Genomic DNA, 21050 nt, shown 5'->3' with positions numbered 1-21050 from the left:
ATGTAGAGAAGAATATACACTTGTGTATAATCATATCTGGACACAAGAAATGAATCAAAGCAGTTACTTAAATGGGCAGGAAAGGAAACTGCCAGTTTCAAAAGTAGAAGCAAGCCTTTCCGATCTATACCCTTATACTGGTTTACTTTCTGAAGCATGTGAATTCAGCACCCATGTCAAACAGAGTATCAACACTACCACCACCACTAACGATAATTATAATGAAAAGTTGGAAATGCTTGCCAATAAAGCCTTGAGAAGAGGGAAACGTGCCACCACAGAGGGAGGAGCATCAGAGCTGAGCAACAGGTGTCACAAGGAGCCTCTTCTGCCTCTGCTGCACGAAGAAATGGTGAAACCATGTACAGATCACCCACCACAGGAAAGTTTTCTGCACATGTTGTCTCATTAATACTCAAATTAACCCAAGCAGGTAAAACTAGCCACATTTCTGCAAATAAGCAAGAGGGCGTACACAGTAAATGGCAAGGCATTAGCTCACATGTCCAAAGTCACAGGGTTATCTATGACTGGAACTCCTGCTCTTACCTGTTGAAACTCTCAAAAGAAAAATATGTAAGTCTCAGTAAAAATAAAAATGCTCTAAGTCAGTCAGTCACTCATAACCACGCTTCCTTCCTCAGTGTTTCCACTAGTATTCTGTTTTCTAAGTCTTGTGAATAAATGTTTGCTAAATAAAACAAACACTACAGTAATAAAAGGATGGTCTATATTTGCCAATTACTGAGCTCCAAGAAAAGTTAATTATGAGGAACATTATCAGATGATTTTTTTCCCTTTCACTGAGGATTAACTATTGAAATGCATGCACAATCTCTGAATGATGAACTTCACAGGAACTATAAATCATCTTTTCCAATAAGATGATAAAAAATGATGTTACTACATCAGGAAGGGAGTGAGGAAACAAATAGCAACTAACATTTATTGGACACTGACATATACCAGTCACTGTTCTAAGTGCTTTGAACATAAGGACTCACCTAATTCTCATAAAACCCTATGAAGTACTACTAGTATATTCATTTAACAGATGAATAAACTGACAGAGAAAGTCAAAAACCTGTCCACACAGACTGTCCAAATGTCACTGCACACACTTCTCCCCACCATTCAGTATTTCCGGGCTGCAGCAACTGAAAATGAACCAGAGACCAGCTCTTCACAAACAAATTTAATCATGTAAGTTTTTATTCCAAGAAAAGGAGGCTTCAATTGCCTGCCAGATGAATCGATAAGACAAAAAAAAAGTTAAACCCCCTGATTTCAGATATTTGGGCTACAGTCCAAGCCAGAGACAAAACCAACAAATAGGCAGTAAGGAATGAGGGTGAAAGGCAAGGAGCAATGAGAAATGTGTTTCTTTCTCAACTTCTTGTAAATATTAAGTGAAAAGGTATCTCCATGGTCACATATCTGAAAAACAGTTGACTGAGTAACATTCAACAGTTTCTTATTTTTGTTCTTCCAGAAAAGTAAAAATTAAGCAACATTAAGCAATTCTCAAACTTATCTGACCATAAATTTCTTTATTCACAGAGCCCCTTGAGAACAAACCATACTTACGGGAAGCTATTGGACTAAAAGGATATTCAATTGTTAAAAATCTATCAAACTTGGTGACTAATAATCCAGGAGAGATGAGTCAAAATAAGCCCCGGCTTATGGCTTAAGTGACCAGTGAAGGTGATATGACAAGGAGGTTAACATACAGGGCAGATATTCTATGGAAAAACATAAACTTAGTTCTAGACCTGTTGAAGAGTTGTGTTAAAAACAAAAAAAACTGCCAGTTCCCAGAACAACTGAAATCAGCGTCTCAAAGAGATATTTGTATATCTATGTTCACAGCAGCATTGTTCATAATTGTCAAAAGGTGAAAGCGACCTAAGTGTCCACCAGTGGATGAATGGATGAACAGAATGCGATACACACATTGAATAGAATAGTATTCAGGTTTTAAAAGCAAGGAAATTCTTGAAGCATGGATGAACCTTGAGAAAATTATACATTCATTACAAAAGGATAAATATTGTATGATTCCACTTAAATGAGGTACCTGGCTTAGTCAAATTCATAGAGACAGGAAGTAGAATGGGGGTTGCCAGGGGCTGGTGGGAGGGAAGGCTGGAGTGGAGAGTTTGTTGGTGGGTACAAAGTTTCAGTTTTACAAGATGAAAAGCATTCTGGAGACAGGCACATAACACTACCAAACTGTAACTTATAAATGGTCAATTTTATGTCGTCTACTTTACCACAATCAACAAAAATTTTAACTGCCAATTCAAGACGTTAGACACTTGTTGTCTTTATCGGTGTAGAAACTTCTCATCCCATGTGGTTCTAACGGCTCTACAGATCACAGTGTCCTGCCCTGACTCCCACTGATGCCCCGGGTCTGACCAATCACTGTCCTCCTATGAGACCAAAGGGTGACCAAGCAAGAGTACTTCGGAGAGATTTACAAATGGAAGCCAGAAGAACACCACGTTGGGGCAGCCAATTGTTCTCTTGAGCCGCTGGGAGAAAAACCCCACTGTGGCAAGAAATGAGACCAGTGAAAGAAAAGCAGAAACAAGGAGGGCTCCTAATGAAGAGGATCATCCTTGACATCAATGGAGCTCATAGATGAAGCTCCAGTTACATGAGCCAAGAAATTCCAATACCTTTCCTGTGCAAACCTCCTCCCCCCATCCTCAGACACCAAAAGAGAACAGGGACATCCAAAAGAAAAGCAAGTTCACTGAGCAATACAACCCTGAACAAGAATTTTCTCTCCAAAGCTCCTTTGGAAATTTTATCTGCAGTATCACATACTAGAACAGTAGTACACAGTTCCATCATTTAGTAAGCATAATTCCAAATATAACACAATTTTTGCCGTTGGTAAATACATCAACATGTTAGGTCAAAATACCATTATTGAAAAAACAATCTAAATCTACCTAGATTATATAGAGAATGAGAGATATACAATGCATAAAACAGAAATAGATTTATAAATATAAGTGTTTCTAAATTACCTCAAGTATAAAATAAAAGAGAACATCTAAGCATTACTCTGAAAACTGAGGCTTTGGAGGAACATTCTAATACTGATGACAAAGAACAATACACAAATAAGATCTTTTATCTGTGCCTTATTTGAAGAACTTTGCCCTTTCCCTGTTGTTCAACTCTATGCTCCGTACCTACAGGTTCCCTTGGTTTGGTTTTCACTAAAAACTGACAATCTCTAATTTTATTAAACATAAAGCTAATCAATAATGTTTATGACTGCCTAGGTATAATGACTCTCTTGTGCAAACCAGGAGACATGGAAAAAGCAAATAAAAGGAGAAGAAATGGTGCTAGCTCTGCAGACTTTGACTTACACAAAGGGGATATCTAAAAAGCTGTCGTGCTTGGAACTAATGTCAAACCAGTTTCATATCTGGAATGTGAAAGGCTCACAACATAGACTGCAAGAGAGATGCCTGAAGCAAAATTTTACAAATAAACTGTGCTCCCTGAGGAGTGTAGTTGTGAACTTGTTATCACAAGACTTTGCAAAGATAAGCTAGTCTTGTTGATTTCACTGAAGCAGATCTGACCAATAAAATAACTTCACAACACTTTGGGAATACTATCCATGTGAAATCTTTATAACCACTAATCAGGAAATGATCCAACTTCTGAAACTGCCTTGAGCCTCTCTCTTATCATGAAAGATTAGTAGCCAGCATTTTAATCATAAGAGGAAAAGATGACCCTACTTCACTTGGAAGGGTTAAAGGTGCACTGCAGCACACATAGTAAACATAAAAATGACAAAGCTTGTCTCTTCCACAGGATTATTTTCCAGCTATTTTAGGTGGCTTCATCTCACAGCTCCAGACCAAATCTTGGAACCTGGCAGCCCAAAATGTTTACGGCGCTCTGGGGAAGATCTAACTGTTAGAAACACTGCTCAGGCATCCCACAGCCCACAGAACAATTTATTTGTCAAGAAACCAGCAGAACTTACTGTCTTAGAGAACCAACTGGGCAGACGTGGGATATTTCTGTTAAAGTACTGTCTGTGCTTTCTAAATCATGGCATAAATAATACCCCAAATTTTAAAATTTGGGCAACTTTCATGCAACAATACCATATAGTCTCCCAATAATCAGAAAATTCCCCAAAAATGTAGGCACAAGATATATATAACAGGATTACTTATGGTAGGAAAAACAAACAATACATATGCAACATATTTTAGAGCTAGGTAAACAAACTTTCATTCATTCACCATTATCATATACCATAAAAAGTTGTTGCCCTAACCAAAATGTATTACCTCATAGGGGTAAAATTGTGAGAAGTCACTTGGTGAAAAAACCAGACTGTAACACTACAATCTATTATCGCCTAGAAATTTTTTTTAACTTATAGATTCATACATACACAAAACAAAGGCTGAAACCATAAACACTGAGATAGTAACAAAAATGTTTATCTGAGTGACATCTTAGAATTATCATTTACTTCTAATTTTCATAAAATGCAAATATGTTATTTAATTTCTTCAAAATGCTAAATAAATTTCTAAAGAATTCAGCATTAGCTATAGTAAATTTCTAATGACTGCCTACAAAGAGCCAATGTTAGGCCCTGACTTCTCTAAAAGTAAATGCAAGAATGGTTAACAGTATTCTATTTGAAACTGTAACTACTTTTCAAACAAAAATAGGATAAATAAATTAGGATAAATAAATTATCTAAAATTAATCCAAACATAACTCTTTAGAGAAGCAACTAAAATGCAAAGGCCTACTGTCTCTAGAAAGAAAACCAAATATAGATTGGTGGAGATCCCATAAAATACGTAGCTTTCTTATATAAAATTTAAAAGTTACAGTTTTCAATTCGCAGCCTGAATGAAGCTTTTTGATGTCTAAAGAAAAAGGTAAAAGGAAAAAAAAAAATGAAAACTATTCTCTCCTCAGAGGCTCCAGTCGGGTTATGCAGACTGCGCTGAAGCACCGTTTCAGCCATACACACCTTGGCTGAATTTCTTCCCAGTCTTCGATCCCACAGTGAGAATATGCCGAGAGCAGGCCCTCCTACAAGAACAAGACAAGGACAGGCAGTTCTGACTCAGGTGTGTGGACAGAGCCTTGACAGTGAGCAGAGGCGGCAGGCCTGAGACCAGGCCTCCAGGAAGTTCTGTGGAACCAGGCAGCAGAAGCGCCTGTGAGCAGCTAGACTCAAGCCGCCTCGTCGGAGGGGAGGCATTACTGTGCTGTCTCCTCGAACCGGTAAGAGCAGCGCAGCCACCTGGTGCGGGGGTAGGGGAAGGGCATGGGGCTAACTCAAAATCGCTTTGCCTCTCTGAATTTCAGTTGTTTAATGTTTCAGATGAAAGTTGTACAAGACAGCACTTTTTTTATCAGTAATGACTTCTCTTTGTTTTTGCTGTTCTTAATACAACTGTTACATCCATTAAGGTCTAATTAGATTTGGTGTACTTTGTAAAGTGGCTTTTCTCTTGACAAAAGAAATAACATAAAAAAGAAATGCCAGTCAAACAACGAAACAGGCTTTCCACAAGTCTATCACCAGCATTCATGTGATCAATAAAACTCTATTACTGACCAGCTTGCTCACTGGCAGGCACGAGGCTGACTAGGACTAGAAGTGTAAGTAAGATCAACCTGGCCCCTGACCTCTGCAAGGGCGCAGTGTGGCAAGGGCCCAAAACAAGAGTTTAGTGTATCTTCTCCAACAAGACACTGCCCTTCATAATGGCCAGGGTAACGGGCTGAACCCTACATAATCCTAATTTCTCTCAGATAATCTCCAGATCTGCTATCCACAAACACATCTAGACTTCTCAGAACTATTTGAACAGACGGGCACGTATTTAGTTCCCCAAGCTCTCCATGTGACTACCTTCTGTGTCATTTACGACTCAATCACAAACTGCGCACAATACTAAAGAGGTGGCCCACAGACGTCTTGGGTGAGTCACTAAGTGCTCTGATTCTCTGCTGTAAAACTGGGGAAGGAAGTGCCCCTGGGTGGCTTTGCTTTCTTTGAACTCTTAAAATTATTGTAAGATATTATGGTCATAGTGTAGCTACAAACCATTCAACAACAATTGCTAGAAAATGTCTATAAACTTAGAACTAAATATGCTGGCCTTTCATAGCAGACCTGTCTCCATGGTCTCTTAAAACCATTAGAGCTATCAGTTCTAACCTGAGAAAAGTAAACAAGACTCCAAGCCAAGAAGGAACTCGTTTGACAGCTTTCCTTGCCTCCCAATAATCAAAGCAATATTCTCCGAAGTGTCTGGCTCCCAAATACCTTTAAATGTCTCAGTTCAGCCTAGCATAAGCAGTATTTTCTTCTGATTGTTAACTGCACGGCAATATTCCTCTTTCAATGTTATCTGACATTTTTTAATTGAAATATACCTAGCTACAGAGAAGTATAAAAAATCATTGATATTTTTTTTAAAGAGGACTAACTAGGTCTCCTCACAGGGTCCCTACTATGAGGCAAACACAATGATAGTGGTTGGGGATACAAAGGTCAGCCACGGATGAGGACAGACAACTAAGCAAATTAGTGCAATGATGTGTGTACTATTAAGCAAGGCACATGAGCCTTTAAAGTCTAGAAATGCAGGTAATATATTCCAACAAGTACACTGGTAGTCTCAAGTTTATAAACAGTTGGGTCTTTATAAAAATTCATTCCCAGTTGGTTATTTGAAATTTGGAGCTCATTTCCCCCCCAGTACACACTACTATAAACGTGGTTAGGTTTCCAAGCCAACACACAAAAGACTAATTGAACACAAAATACCTCAAACACTATATAGCTGCCCTACCAAATGAGCAGAAACTATTACTGCAGCCAAAGAGAACCATGTCATCCAACCATTCTAAGCCTCAGTGTACGAATCTGAATGACAGGCACAGAATAAGCATTTCATAAATAATATCTGGTATACTTTTTTCATTTGCTTGAGATTACACACCTTTCATTCTCCTTAGAATAAAAGTACCCATAGTTGGGATTATCAGTCGTTATTAGAAAATGTTTGGGTTTTCACATAAAACAAAGAGATTTTAGTGTCTAGGCAAGAAATGCACAAAGAAGGGGATTGATGAAAGTGCACTGCACATGAGAAAAGGGTAGCATGAACTGAAATGAAGTACACAAGAAGAGCCTGAAGACAGAGGAGAAAGACAGGTTTACGACGTATGGAGGATTCTGATCAGAGAAGATATGAGACGGAATCTCAGGAACTTTCCAGTTAACTTATTGGCTGTCTATACAATGAGAAGACAGAGGTTAACAAATAATAACAGTAGTAAAACCTTATAGGATGTTGGTATACAATTACATGTGCTCATTTAATCCTTACAATGCTATGAAGTAGGTATGCTATCCTTATTCTGAAGCAGGGAAAACTGAGGTTGAATAACTAGTAAAATAAACTCAATTTGTAAAATAAAGTAGGATTCAAACCCACAGACACTGGTTCCAGATTTGGGAAGTCCAAACCATTATCTTATACCGATGCTTCTGTATATTAGTGGGAACCCAGCTATTTACATAATGGGGTTTCCTGCATTAGAAGTTTATAGCATCACTGACTCGATGGACGTGAATCTGGGTGAACTCCGGGAGTTGGTGATGGACAGGGAAGCCTGGCGTGCTGCATTTCATGGGGTCGCAAAGAGTCGGACACGACTGAGCGACTGAAGTGAACTGAGCTTGAATAATAAAGTTCCCACTTATAAATATGTAAACATTACATAATCATTTACAGACTTTCTGACAATGTTCAGTATCTGGGGTGGGAGTGGGTAACTAGCATTTATTAAATGGTACTGAATCCCAGGTACTGTCTGAAACGGTCAACTAAGTTATCTAACCTTCACAAAACAGCCATGGTGACAGGTTCTATTAAATCCACTTTACAGCTTCCATGATAGCTCAGTGGCAAAGAATCCACTTGCAATGCAGGAGACCCCAGTTCGATTCCTGAGTTGGGAAGATCCCCTGGAGAAGGGATAGGCTACCCACTTCAGTATTCTTGGGCTTCCCTTGTGGCTCAGCTGGTAAAGAATCTGCCTGCAATGCGGGAGACCTGGTTTTGATCCCTGAGTTGGAAAGATCCTCTGGAAAAGGGAAAGGCTACCCATACCAATATTATGGCCTGGAGAATTCATGGACTGTATAGGCCACGGGGTCGCAAAGAGTCAGACAACTGAGCGAATTTCACTTTCACAGTTGAGAGAAAGTGAAGATCAATTGAGAGCCCAAAATCACAGGGTCAGAGGAAAGCCTAAGACAAGCTGCTCCTGGTTCCAAGTCCAGAATGCTTTTCATAACACATCTAGAATACTTAGATCTAAACAGGTAATCATGGGACATGTCATACAATAACCAAGTAATATAAAGTAACAGAAAATCGAGTTTGGTTTTAAAATGTCAAAAATATTTCACAGGAAAATAATAAATTATCTTTAGGACTGCTAAATTAACCCAACTGCCCATCTCACCTCACCCCTCATCCCCCACAAAAAACAATCCTTTCAGATCTTCTTTATTACTTAGCATCTAACAATACCAAACACAACACAGGTGGCTAGAAGCACTTCTCCTAAAGCCTAAAACTGCTTCAGAAGCATTAGGCTGGAAAGGAGGGTAGCACCACACTCCTTGGGTCCTCATGTAAATAAATGCCAGAAATACAAGGGAGGGAGTGACAAGACAATAGAAAGAAGGCCTTTTTAAGAGTTAAAGCGTTTGGGAGGGAGGAAAAGTAGAAAGCTTTTTTTTTTTAAATGAGAGTGCTGCAAATTTGAATTCCAGCTACACCATTAGCTTTGTTTGCTCATCTGGAAAATGATGCCATTAAGATTCAACTCTCTGGCTATTAAAAGATTAAATTAAATATCAAATGCAAAGCACGTAAACAGCTGACACGTAGTAAAAACTTACTAATCTTGAGTCTCATCCTCTTGCTCCCTCTCCTTAGCAATTGACAAGATATGCTACAAGCCCCACAAACCTGGGGGACGTGAGCTACCTGGAGGACAAGTTCACCAAAAGAGCACAAGACACTCCGAAAGTGGCCTGCTCATTTTCCACCAAACTCACATCAGGATGCCCGTATTGCCCCAGGGCCTGTTCCCCTGCTTCTTCTAAGATATTCACCATCTTTAAGTCACATCAGGTTGCGGAAAACAGGGGCCTAGTATTTTTTATTTAAATTCCTATTTCTCACCAAAAGTTGGGGCTTCTCATACACATAAACACACACACACACACCAGCACCGTTCATTAAATGTACTTAATACATGTGACAAGTGATCTGATGGAAGACTGAGGCAGGGAAACTATTATGAGAAAAATGAACAGCAGCCTAAAATAAGCAAATAACTTGGCCTTGAGTTTTCAGGAAAGGAAACATGATTTACTGGGCAGTCTTTCTCTTCTTCTTTTTTACAGAAGGAAACATATCAATTCCTGAAGAGGAACATTAAAACGTATGACAGGACCAAGAATATCACAGTAGTCTTCCAAAATATTTGATCTTTCACAAAACTGTACTACTTCATATAAGAGTCAGGATTTAATGTAGTCACATTCCTAGTAAAAATGTTCCCCCTTTGAGCCTCTACAAATCGTTTACACAGGATTTAGCATTTACTGAATAAACAAGCATGTACCTTTTGTGAAAGGGAATATTACAGTGAATACATCCCTGTCCTCGAGAACCCTGGAACTGCACAGTGGAGGCAAGTCTACAGAGGAAGCGCAGCACAGGGCAGAACACAATGGCCTGGAAAAGAGGACTGCACACAGCCAGAGAGCTAAGTATATACAACACACGCCTTCTGCGGGAGCTTGAGGCGGAGGCATAAGGGATACTTAAAGGGACCCCGACAGTTTCAGAATTGTGACAGATGGAGAGCACGAGGCATGGGCAAAGTCCACAGAGGGTGAGAAAAAAACATGAGCAATGTTTGAGGCACAAATGTAAAATAGTGAACGATCTATTTGGGCACAGTGTGGATGAAAGAAATGGGACAATAAGCTGGAAAATTGAGATCTTACAACAGGGACCCTTGAATACTACACAAAGGCGGAATTCGGACTGTTTTCTGCAGACAATAGAGCTTATAAAGGCAACAGTCCGGGAAGTTCTATGATATGAGTCAACTGCAAGAAGATTCTCCAATGTCTGCGGGGAAGACAGACAGAAGGGGAAGGTTGGAGGGAGGGGGACTGGGCTGGAGACTACTGTGATCACCCAGGTAATGAAAGGAAAGCTAGGTCAGAGGCAAGGAACAGCAGAGAAGACAAAGGAGCCCCACACTGGGAGGGACACTGAGAGTGCCAGGCAGACTGCTGAACTGGGGGCTGGAGGGAGAGAAACCAAGATGAAATAAGGCCGGGGTCAGCACACTTGGGTCCACATGCCGAGTCTGGCCTCCCGCCTGTTTTCCACAACAAAGAAGTGCACAAAGTTTACTTTTTTTTTTTTTTGGCCATACCACGCAGCATGTGGAACTTTCCCAACCAGGAACTGAACTCTCACCCTGCACCCGGAGTGCAGAGTCTTAACCACTGGACCACCACGGAAGTCCCCGATTTTCACATTTTTAAATGGCTGGGGAAAAAGTATTTTGTGACAGTGGAAACTCAAATGTCAGCGTCCACACATAAAGTCGCCTGGAACACAGGCACACCCGTTGCTTTACATGTTGTCTGTGTCTGTGTCTGCTTTAGTTAGTCACACAGCTGCTGAACTGTGGAGTTGTCACAGAGTGGCATGATCCTCAGAGGTGAGAACTTCACTGTCTTCCTCTCAATAGGAAAAGTTTTCTGACCACTGGTTTTGAGGGCTATGCATAGACATAGTACTAAGAGGAACAGAGAAATCACCCACTGGTTGGCTGGGTCAGAAAAAGATGCTGTCAACTCTGGAGCAGTTAAACGGGAGGTATCAACAAGACATTCAGGTAAGCAAGCCCACCATGGAATGGAAAGCTCATCCCACCATGGGGCCTAGGCACCTGCTGTTCTCTGCGTGGTATTCTTCCTCCAGGTCCTGGCATGGCCTGGCTCCTACAGTCTGAGCCCAAATGTCATTTCCTCAGAGGTAGCCCCTCTCCCACCTACCTAAGCATTCTCTACCCATACCATACTGTTTCTTTAGCCTCACCTGAAATTTTCTTCTTAATTACCATGTTTAACATCTTAGAATGCTGGCTCGTTAAGAACAAGACCCCACCTCTTCTTCCTCCCCAGTGCCCTGCACAGTTGCCTAAAGCTGCTCAGTCAGTATCTGGGCAAGTAGGGAGTGGGGTGGAAGGCATATGAATAAAAGAGACAATTGGAACACAGGTGAGAGCAGGTCACCTGCACAGTTCTAGGCACACAGAAGATCTGCTGTTCGCAGAACCTTTAGGAAAGTGTTTGGTGGGGTCAGGAGAGAGAGGAGAGGAAGAGAAGACACCTTGAGAAGACAACAAAGACAAGGAGAGAAAGGAAAGAAGTATTGTGTCTCGGAAGCCAGACAGCAGTGGGGCGGGGCATCTTTCAGGAAGGAGTGCTTAGCAGCATCAAAATGTCTCAGATAACAAGTGCATTAAAAAGGCCTCAGTGTGACAGCAAAAAGGTCACTGGCGACCTCAAACAAGTCTTAAGAGTGTGGAGATCGTAGTCAGATAGCAAAGGGTTAAAGAACGAGCATATCGGGGGAGGTAAGACTTTCAAGGCATTTGGCAGCAGAGTGGGCAGAGGTGCTCCCAGGGGTGGGGTGGGGAATCCTTCTATATTGCATACAGTGGCTCCAGTCCCACCCTATAACCCATGTCTTAAAGCCTTCAGTGTCTCCTGCCGTGCTACGGTGAGGCCCCAGTTCGCCAGTTTGCCCCTCTGTCCCCTCGGCTCCAGCTGCAGTGTCGGTTCCACCTCAGATCCCTGCGCAGTTTCCTCTGGCTGGAAAACCTCCGGAGCCTCTTGGCCTGGCTAGCTCTTTCACTCTTCATATTCCAATTAAAAAGAGAAAAAATCACAAAGGCCCCGTCTTCTTACTGTCCCCCACCTCTGCTTTATACCGAACTAAAACATCTCTCCAGGTACTCAGCCTTCTTGTTAACAGTTGTGTTAACTGTTTAAGTATTGTGTCTTCTACTAGCCAGGCAGCTTCTGAGGGCAGGAATCAGGTCCACCATGTTCTCACATAATATACAATCAACAGATAATGGATAAGTAATGGAATGAACATAAAAACCGAGAGCAACTTTATCTCAAGCAGTTTATGCATCACAAGTGGCTTATTACTTCCCAAATCCCACATCAGGTAGGCTTACAATTTATGTTCAGGCCAGTCTGGCCTCCTCTGATCTCCCCTTCCTACTTCTGACCAACTAGGTGAAGGTCATTCTAAATATGTTAAAAAACAAAAGGTGGGGGGAGTTGAGATATCATCATATATCAGATGATCTTCCCAATGAGGTAACTGATATACAGTGATTAACAGACTTGCCCATAATTTTACAGATGACTTTAACTGAACAAAATCATTCAGAATATTAAATATAGGCATTAAAGCATCTTCCTTTTTAAATCTGTATTTTGTGAATTAGCCGTGAAGTGGATTTGCAGGTGCACTTGGCCAAACACCCAGAGTGCCTCTCTATGATATAATCTCATCTCTCTGCCTCCCTGTTGTGTGGTCCATTCAGCTAGTTTTATAATAAGATTTTCACTGGGAAAATATACATTTGGCAGATTGTTTTCTCCTTGATTTTTTTTTTCTTCTCTCTTTTCTCCCACTGTAACATAGAAGATTATTTTAAATTCTACTAATTGAAAAAATTGCTATAAATTACAGCCTTGCTACAGTCTGAGCAAATTAACTGTGCAAATAAGCCTGCAGATAAAATTGTGCTTAACTGAATAAATTGCTGTCAGTTCTAATACCCTTAAGCCCTTTAAGACACCATTTAAAACAAGAGTTGCATTAACTACAACGTGTTCTTATCTATTTCTGCTTTATACATTCAACTTGTCTGAGTTACCCAACGTACCTAGGATTAACAGACCTAAATTTATTTTTTTTTAATATCTATAGGTCAGTCAGCCTGTTCACCATTTGAGCTGGACTTCCCTACTTTACGCACCACCTCCCCACTACAAACTAGGGAGTTTTACTATCACTTTCCTTGTCAAATGAGAAGACAAGGAGAAGAGACAGCTAACTTCTTTGTTAATCAGAGCACATGGAATGAGCCTATCATCAAGAGTGCCTTTCCAACCATATGACAGCTACTGTTCTTGAGAATATGAATAAATGCAACATACACACTACTGAGAAAGAAATATAGATATATTCAAAATGTGATTAGGAAGAAGGGCCAACTTTTGTACAATTTTATAGTTTAGGTAAGTCCTGCTTTAGGAAAATGCAACACATACATGGAAAAAGAAACTTGATGAAAACAGCATTCAGGGGAAACAACATTATTTAAGAGTTCTCATAAACATTTATAATTCCTTAAACAGCAAATTCCCTAGGACATTACCTGATCTATAAGATTTTAAGCTTCTACACAACTCTAAAGACACCACTATACAAACAGGTATGCTGGCGCCCCTCTGCCAACAGCTCACCACTCGCTAAGTAAACTGAATCAGGGACAGCAGCACAGTATTTTTATATTGACTTTCCCAGAAAGCCTAATACATTCCTACTAAATTATATACCTTGGATGGCATTTAAAGTTAAATTAAAAGCACCTTTGTTTCTCATTTTTTCTTAAAAATGGGGCAAAACTTAATTTATTTACCACCTTGGGGCTGTCTACATACTGAACTCTTCTAGATTTGAGAAAATGTCTTCTTTAGGTGCCTAAACATTTTTTATTTATCCATTTCTAACTGAAGCCTTGCTAATATCGAATCAGCTACTCTTTGTTTTCTATTTAGTGGGTCCACTTCCCTACCATCTTACAGCATTCTGGATATAATTTGAACTCTTCATTTTTAACACAAAGCATATTCACCAATTAGAAGGGAAAAAAAAAAAGAGAGCGAGAGAGCCAACAAATGTTTAACACCATAACATGTGCCTGGCACCACTTCAAAACCTTTAGGTGTAGTCAGTCACTCAATATTCAAATAATCCTAGAGGAAGGTACTACCTCAACTTCCTTTTATGGATAAGGAAACAGGTATAACCTGCCCACATTCTTACAGCTAGGATCAAACTAAAGAGTCCAGCTCCAGAGCCTCCAAAAACACAGATTACATAAAAAAACAAGACAGTAAGTCTGTCTGTGTACTATCTAGAGGTGTAATGAAGTTGACCTGATTTAGTCTCTCCCCCCTCCTCACTGGTGGGTTCCAGCAATTATCATCACCTTCTCCACAGAAAGCCACAGCTCCCCTCCTTAGGTTTCCAGAGGTAGATCACTCAAGTCACTTTCCCTGAAGAGTGAAAGCTCCTCCTGCTGAGCAAAGATTCCTCACCGTGTTTTCACACTGAAGAAACCTCTTTCTTCAAGCCTGCCCCATTGCCATCGTGACAGCAGCTTCTTACTCCACCCCTACCTCTGCCTACCACTTGCATCTCTCTCAACCCCTATAGCTGCCCTTTTCTCCTAGAGACCAGAAGTACCTGGCCTCATTTCCATTATGCTCCACAACTTGACCTCTTCCCTTCTTAATGGTTTGCTCGTTTTCCATACCAATTACTGTACTGTGTTGTGAGAATGACGCCTTCAATATGTTACGGTATTTATGATGGCATCTACCTCTCCACTAAATGGCCCCACACAGGGTGCTTCACTTTTTGAGTTAAGGTTCTGCTTTTCATAAACGTCTCCTCATTCACTTCCAATATAAAAATTAACACTGCCTGCCTCAGACAATGTGCCTTCCTGTATTCACTCTCTTAACAATTCCCATCTCTTGCATTTGTGGTATTTAATCTCCTACTGCCTTGAGAATCAGTTAGGTTAATTGTCTACAAATCCTTTATAAATTAAAACCAAAGCAAAATAAAATTTTACTCTACTATAAGGAAAGCATACGTGGACTTCATGACATCTATTCCAAGTTATTTTCTATTTCCTAGCAGTCTTCTGAACAATTGATAAATAGTGTATAGTAAGGACCATTTTCTGTGATGCACAGGATGAACAGTTGCACAATGGTCAAATGAAGCTGATCCTTTACAGAACTGTCAGTACTTCCATTTTCTAATGATGCTATTCTGAAGCTCAAAAACTATGAATGGCTTCCCATCTTCCCAGTTCATTCATTCAACATAGGCCACAGTCTCTGAGCTCACAATGCTCAGAGACTTGAGCAGTCTTCAGAGCCTGGCCCCATCCTGCATGTCCAAGCCCAGCCTCTTTCTGGTGCTTCTCAGTACCCTGCTCTGGTCACTGTGGCCACCTCCAAATTGGTCACCCACATGTACATGCCCACCTCTGTGCCTTTGCTCATGCTCTATCTCTGCCTCAATTTCCATCCACCCCTAAGGAAAAGAACTCCTACTCACTCCTCAAGCCCAACTCAGATGATTTTCTACAAAAAAAAAAAAAAAAAAGCATTGGAGGGACTTCCCTGGTGGTCCAGTGGTTAAGGCTTCTCGCTTCCTCTGCAGGAGGCTTGGGGATAGCCCCTGGTCACTAAAGACCTCACATGCCCATGCTGCTCAGAGTAGCCAGGAAAAGAAAAAAAAAAAAAAAAAAGCATTAGACAAGGGCTCCAAGCAGGATTCAGCTCTCTTCAGGGGCTAAAGTGCTCTTAACTCTGACCTCTACTATAACATCAACCACACTGTGTTATATTTATAGCAGGCTTGTTTCCATAAGAACTGTCTTATCCATCTGCCAGGAACTTTGTACCAAAGAGATGTTTGTATATACAAAGAATGAGTTAATGAATCTATAATATAAAAAGGGGGGAGCTACTTGGTGCTCTGACTTTAAAGGAGTGCCATGATGGTTTCTAGGAAACATTCTATAATGTAGGATTTACTTATTTGTATGTGCATAACCTGCAACGAAGACACTCTGAACATACACAGGATCATCCACCAAACTCTATAAAAGTAGAATTTTTGCCTGTTTTTTTCTGTTTACTCCCTCCCTGAGGCTCATAACAGGAGCTCAAAAAGTATTTACTAGATGAATAAATGAATGCAACAGAGTGCTGTGTGACTTTTAATGGTAAGTAAATTCAGTTACCACAGATTTAAAAACTCCCAACAAAGACCAGCTCAGTCTTCTGTCTAGAGCAGACTTAAAGAAATTTTCATTGTTCTAAAGCAGGTCTTGACTCGGCATTCGGCAGTTTACTCAGAGCACCAAGAAAAAACTGTGTGCCCACTGACAGCTGTTAAGAATCACAGATCATAAAACCGCAGAAGTAAATATACCACGGAAATGAACTTTAAAAACTTTTATGCTTTCTTGTTGCCTCAAACTGCCAAAAGAAAGCTGGTGCACTTCAGAGGAAAGAATACTCACAGGAAGTAGTTTGCTGCCCTGAAACACGGTCATTTCAACATGGCAGCTGCTAAAACCCCATGTAACCATAGGGTTTTCAAGACAGGAAGCTACAGTGGCACACCTAGCTGAGAGGAGAGCAAGAAGCAGAGAGGAAACAGCATGCCAAACAAGAACGCGGGTGAAGGGTAGTTGACAAAGTACAAAAACAAAGAACCAATTCCTCTAATGTCTTCTATAACATAACTGGCTGCACATAATTATTAGGGGAAAAAATGAAGGGCACAAAAGCAAACAGCACCTTCCCTGGTCACCAGCTGCTGCTTTTTCCATAGTTAACTCTTCTCCTGCGTTAATGACTCTAATAGAAAAAAAACTGATAAGAACTTGTCCTTAAGTGGGTAAGGGAGTGGGCCATGGTTGACTTTTCTCCTATACTTTCTACTTTCGGGTCTAATGTTATTTTTTTAACAATGAGTTAAATGAGAAAATCTTTACATTTAAAGAAATAATAGAGATAAAAATTTTATGTTCTAATAATAATAAAACTACATTAAGTAAATCCTCTACCCTATAAAATGAAGAATTTAAAAACATCAAATCTTCGCACTCAACATACTGCACGCCCTTTCCTCCTCGACAACCAGTATATCTAACAATTCACTTATTTTAAAAAATCACATCTTACAAAGAAATATACCAAGGGGGTTCTCTATAAGTGATTGCCAAGAGGGAGAGGGATGGGGAAGTTTGGGATTAGCAGATGCAAACAATTATATGTAGGATAGATAAACAGCAAGGTCCTACTGTATAGCACAGGGAACTATATTTTAATAAATCATAATGGAAAAGAATATTTAAAAGTCTATGTGTGTATTACTGAGTCACTGCAGTATAGCAGAGATCAGTACAACATTATAAATCAACTATATTTCAATTTTTAAAAAATCACATCTTCACAATAGTCATAATGTGCACAGCACTTCATGGTTTCCATCCATTATTTTTGTAATTTTTTCCAACAGCTTTGTGTGATGGCCAAAGTGGATATTTTACAGATGAAGAAAATCGGTGCCTGAGTGAAGCAGCCTGCCATGACAGAAGCCAGGATCTTGTTACCCACTTGGCTAAAGCACAATTTCTCAAGCCCAACACTACTGACATTTTGAGCCAAAGAATTCTTTGCTGTAAGGGGCTGCACCATGCATTGTAGGATGTTGAACAGAATCCTTGACCTCTGCCCACTGGACACCAGTAACACTGCCTCCTCCCACTCCCACCGTACCCCCACAGTTCTAACAACTAACAATGCCTCCAGAAACTGCAGATACCTCCTTACGCGCACAATTATACCCAGCTGAGGGACACTGGTGCAAAAGAATCTACAAGGTTTTTCCTGGTGTCTCTATTCTGTGATATGGCTCCACAGAACACGGGGTCATGATAAATCACAGACCGTCAGAGGCTGCTTGCTCAGCAAGATTCAGTTAATTAACCAATTCTCTATCCACTTAAAATAGTGTTTCTAATGTGAAAACAAACAAGAAAAATTTCCTTGTACAAACACATCTCAGATGATATATCTTCTAAGAGCATATTACCACATTAAAACATAAATATATACACAATAAAGATATATAAAATAATGTGCGTTTAAAACGGTAAAAACTTAAAAAACAGACCTCCGTCTTTGTTAATAAACTTTATGAATGCAGCTATACCTTAGTATCCCCTCTATTAAAATGGGTATAAACCTACACATTCTCAACACTTGCTTCAGCTGGGTTTCTGTCCAAACATATACTTCAAGCTATTCAGAAGAAACTGAGTGATAACTTCAAAACATTATTAGAATTTCTGGTCTGCAGTTGAAACCATTAGTGTTTGTGAACCCAGAATCTAAACTTGCAGATTTCATTATCCCATTTAGAAGCATTTCTTCATGTCATTTAAAGAGTCCCTTTTCCTGCAAAAAGCAACTCTGCCCTCAAAATTCCTTACTTTCACCAGCTTTTTAGCAAATGTCTGAATTGAAAACATTTTGCAAGCTAATTCCCCTGAACACTTTAAACCTGCAAAGGGTAGATACCAATTGATCAGAGATAATTATAAACACATACAGAGCATTAGCCAAATTGATATTAAGACTGACTAAATTACAACAAGTTGAAACATAGTTATATTTTGGGAAATGTCTGAATTATTTTATCTATGTATGTATAATTTATTCACCCTCTATCATCATTTCCCAATAATAATAAGCAATTAGTATATTGTGGAATGGGGAAACTAAACTAGTTTTATTCAATACGGAGTGTCTGCAATCCTAGTACTAAATACTAAATACACTGCAATCCTAGTACTAAAAAAATACATTTTGGTATTTAGAGACACTAAGATACAGTATAAGTGCTTAGCTAATACAACACGGAGAGTTAAGAGGTTGTGATTATTCCTATTCACACTGTTCATAATCTTGTAGGTATGATGCACTTTCGTCTTTAAATGTGATCTGGATCTATACATAGGAGACATTTTCTCCATATTACAATGCCTATTGTACCCAAAGTGTCTGGTACCCTTGTAGCCTCCATTAACCTTCACCACAAAGTACAGAAGAACACATTGATCCTTCAATAAAAACGACTGCCTGGTCTTGAAAAACAGTTACCCAAAGCAAAAGCCAGAAACAACACAAAATGGGGTTTTGGAAAGGAAGGAACAAAGATTTAATCAATATAAAATGTTCATCTTAAATATTTTTTTTCCAGTCTGTAAATGCCCATAACGCAAATCTCCTTCTTAAAAAAAAAAAAAAAAGCCAACAACCAAACACTCCACGATCATATTTGTTTCTGCATCATACTCATCACTTAACTATGTTAGGTTTTTAACGCTTTCATCCACCGAAAAAAAGTAATAACAATTTTATACAGATGTAAACTGCCACAGAGAGAAAACTCCTGGACTCTTAAAACAAAAAAGTTAATAGCATGTATCCAACCAGGGACAGAAAACAGCTCACAGCCACGTATTAAGCGAAGTGGCACGGGGGACGGGGTCCTCTTGCCATGGACACAAAGGAATTCACAAAGAACATGCCATACAAAAAAAAAAAAAGGTGCAGAACACCTGGTAATAATCATATCCTTTTTTCTCCTAGAGAAGTTCCTCGGTAAACACATATCCAAGGCGTCCACATCCCCTGGAACCTTGGGGAGTGACTTACCAGGGGGTGTTTACTAGTCCTGCTAAAGCGACGTCTCTTTTTTGATGTTTGACGACCGCGCGCACGGAGTCTGAGGAGTTAGACAAGGAGCCAGAGACCAGCCCCACTTTCGGTTAAGTAGACCCTTTACAGAAGGATTCATAATTCGCCGAACGGCTGGCTTTCCACTGTTCCTCTTCCCTGGCCCTCCGGCACAGGGTGCGTCATTCACACTTTTCGCCGGTTGCCTGGGGCCCGAGTCCCAAAAGAACCTAAAAGGGGAGGGGGCGTCTCCTGAGTCCCCAGACGCCCCTCTGCCCCAAACAGGGCCCCAAATCCTAGAAACTTTCCTTCGCTGAGATGGCAAAGAAGTCAAAGGCTAAGACCCTCAGTATCCGTCCTGAGGCCTGAAAAATCCTCCTCCCGCTCCCCAGCAATTCTGCCAAAGGGCTGGCGGTCAAGTTCTCGGTGCAAGAGCGAGGGACGTCAAACCTCAACCCCGCGCCTGTATCTCCGGGTGGTATAAACAGGATGTCAGCGCGTCCCAGGCTTGTTTATGAAAACTTGGTGTGCACTCTGGGGGAGGGGGCAGAGAGCCTTAACCTTTCCCCTTCGGGGCTGGGGGGCCCCGGCCCCCGATCTCCCCGCCGCCAGCCGGCTCTGCTCTATTGGAAATCCCCCGCCTTCCCAGCCCGCCCCTACCTCGGCCCGGCCCGGCCCCCAGGTCCAGCGCGAGGAGCGACCCAGGGTGCGCGGCGCGCGAGGCCCGAGAGGGGCAGCCGCGTCTCCCACCAGTGCCCGGCTGAGCGCCCCTCGTCTCGCTGCCCACGGCCGCCGCAGCCTTCCCTACCTCCACTCGGTGACACTCACCACTTCCGTGTGCGCCTGGGCCGTGGGGCTCCGGGTCACTGCGAGGGTCAGGGTCGGGCGGCCAGCTCCCTAAGCGGCTAACCCCCCAGGGCCCCGGCGTTGACGCGCCGGGGGCTGAGGAGTGGGCGTAGGGCTGGCAACCACCTTTCGGCTGCGGCCCGGGGCAAGTCTGCGGCGGCTAGCTACTCCGCGGCCGCCGCGGCCTGCGCTGGGCGATGCACCCGCCTCCCACCCCGCCCCGCAACTGGCCCCGCCTACCACCCCGCGGCAGGTTCCGCCTCCTCGCGGCGTCACGCTCAGCTGCCCCGGAAAGGGGGGCGGGGACCGCGGTGCAGGCGGAGGCGGTGGCACCGCCACCGCGCAGGACCCAGCGCCTCCAGCCTTCCCGCCCCGCCCCCATCCTGCTTTGCTCACGCCCCCGCCCCTCACTCGC

General features: G+C 41.5%; 1 protein-coding gene across 3 annotated transcripts in view; it reads right to left on the bottom strand.

Moving 5' to 3' along the window:
• Window positions 1-20823, bottom strand: part of JAK1 (Janus kinase 1) — a 133257-nt gene extending 112434 nt beyond the window's left edge. The window contains exon 1 of one of the 3 annotated variants that reach the window (XM_052637252.1): window positions 20618-20823. The gene's annotated coding sequence lies outside the window, so the exon portion shown is untranslated. Of the gene's footprint in view, window positions 1-5044; window positions 5067-19768; window positions 19805-20617 lie in introns of those variants that run through there. The other 2 variants (XM_052637254.1, XM_052637253.1) reach the window with 2 other exon arrangements.
• Between the last annotated feature and the right edge of the window lie 227 nt (window positions 20824-21050).

The sequence above is a fragment of the Budorcas taxicolor genome, chromosome 3 (genome assembly GCF_023091745.1).
Source record: "Budorcas taxicolor isolate Tak-1 chromosome 3, Takin1.1, whole genome shotgun sequence".
In the NCBI taxonomy this organism is placed as follows: Eukaryota; Metazoa; Chordata; class Mammalia; order Artiodactyla; family Bovidae; genus Budorcas; species Budorcas taxicolor.
This window is presented reverse-complemented; position numbering and strand designations above follow the sequence as displayed.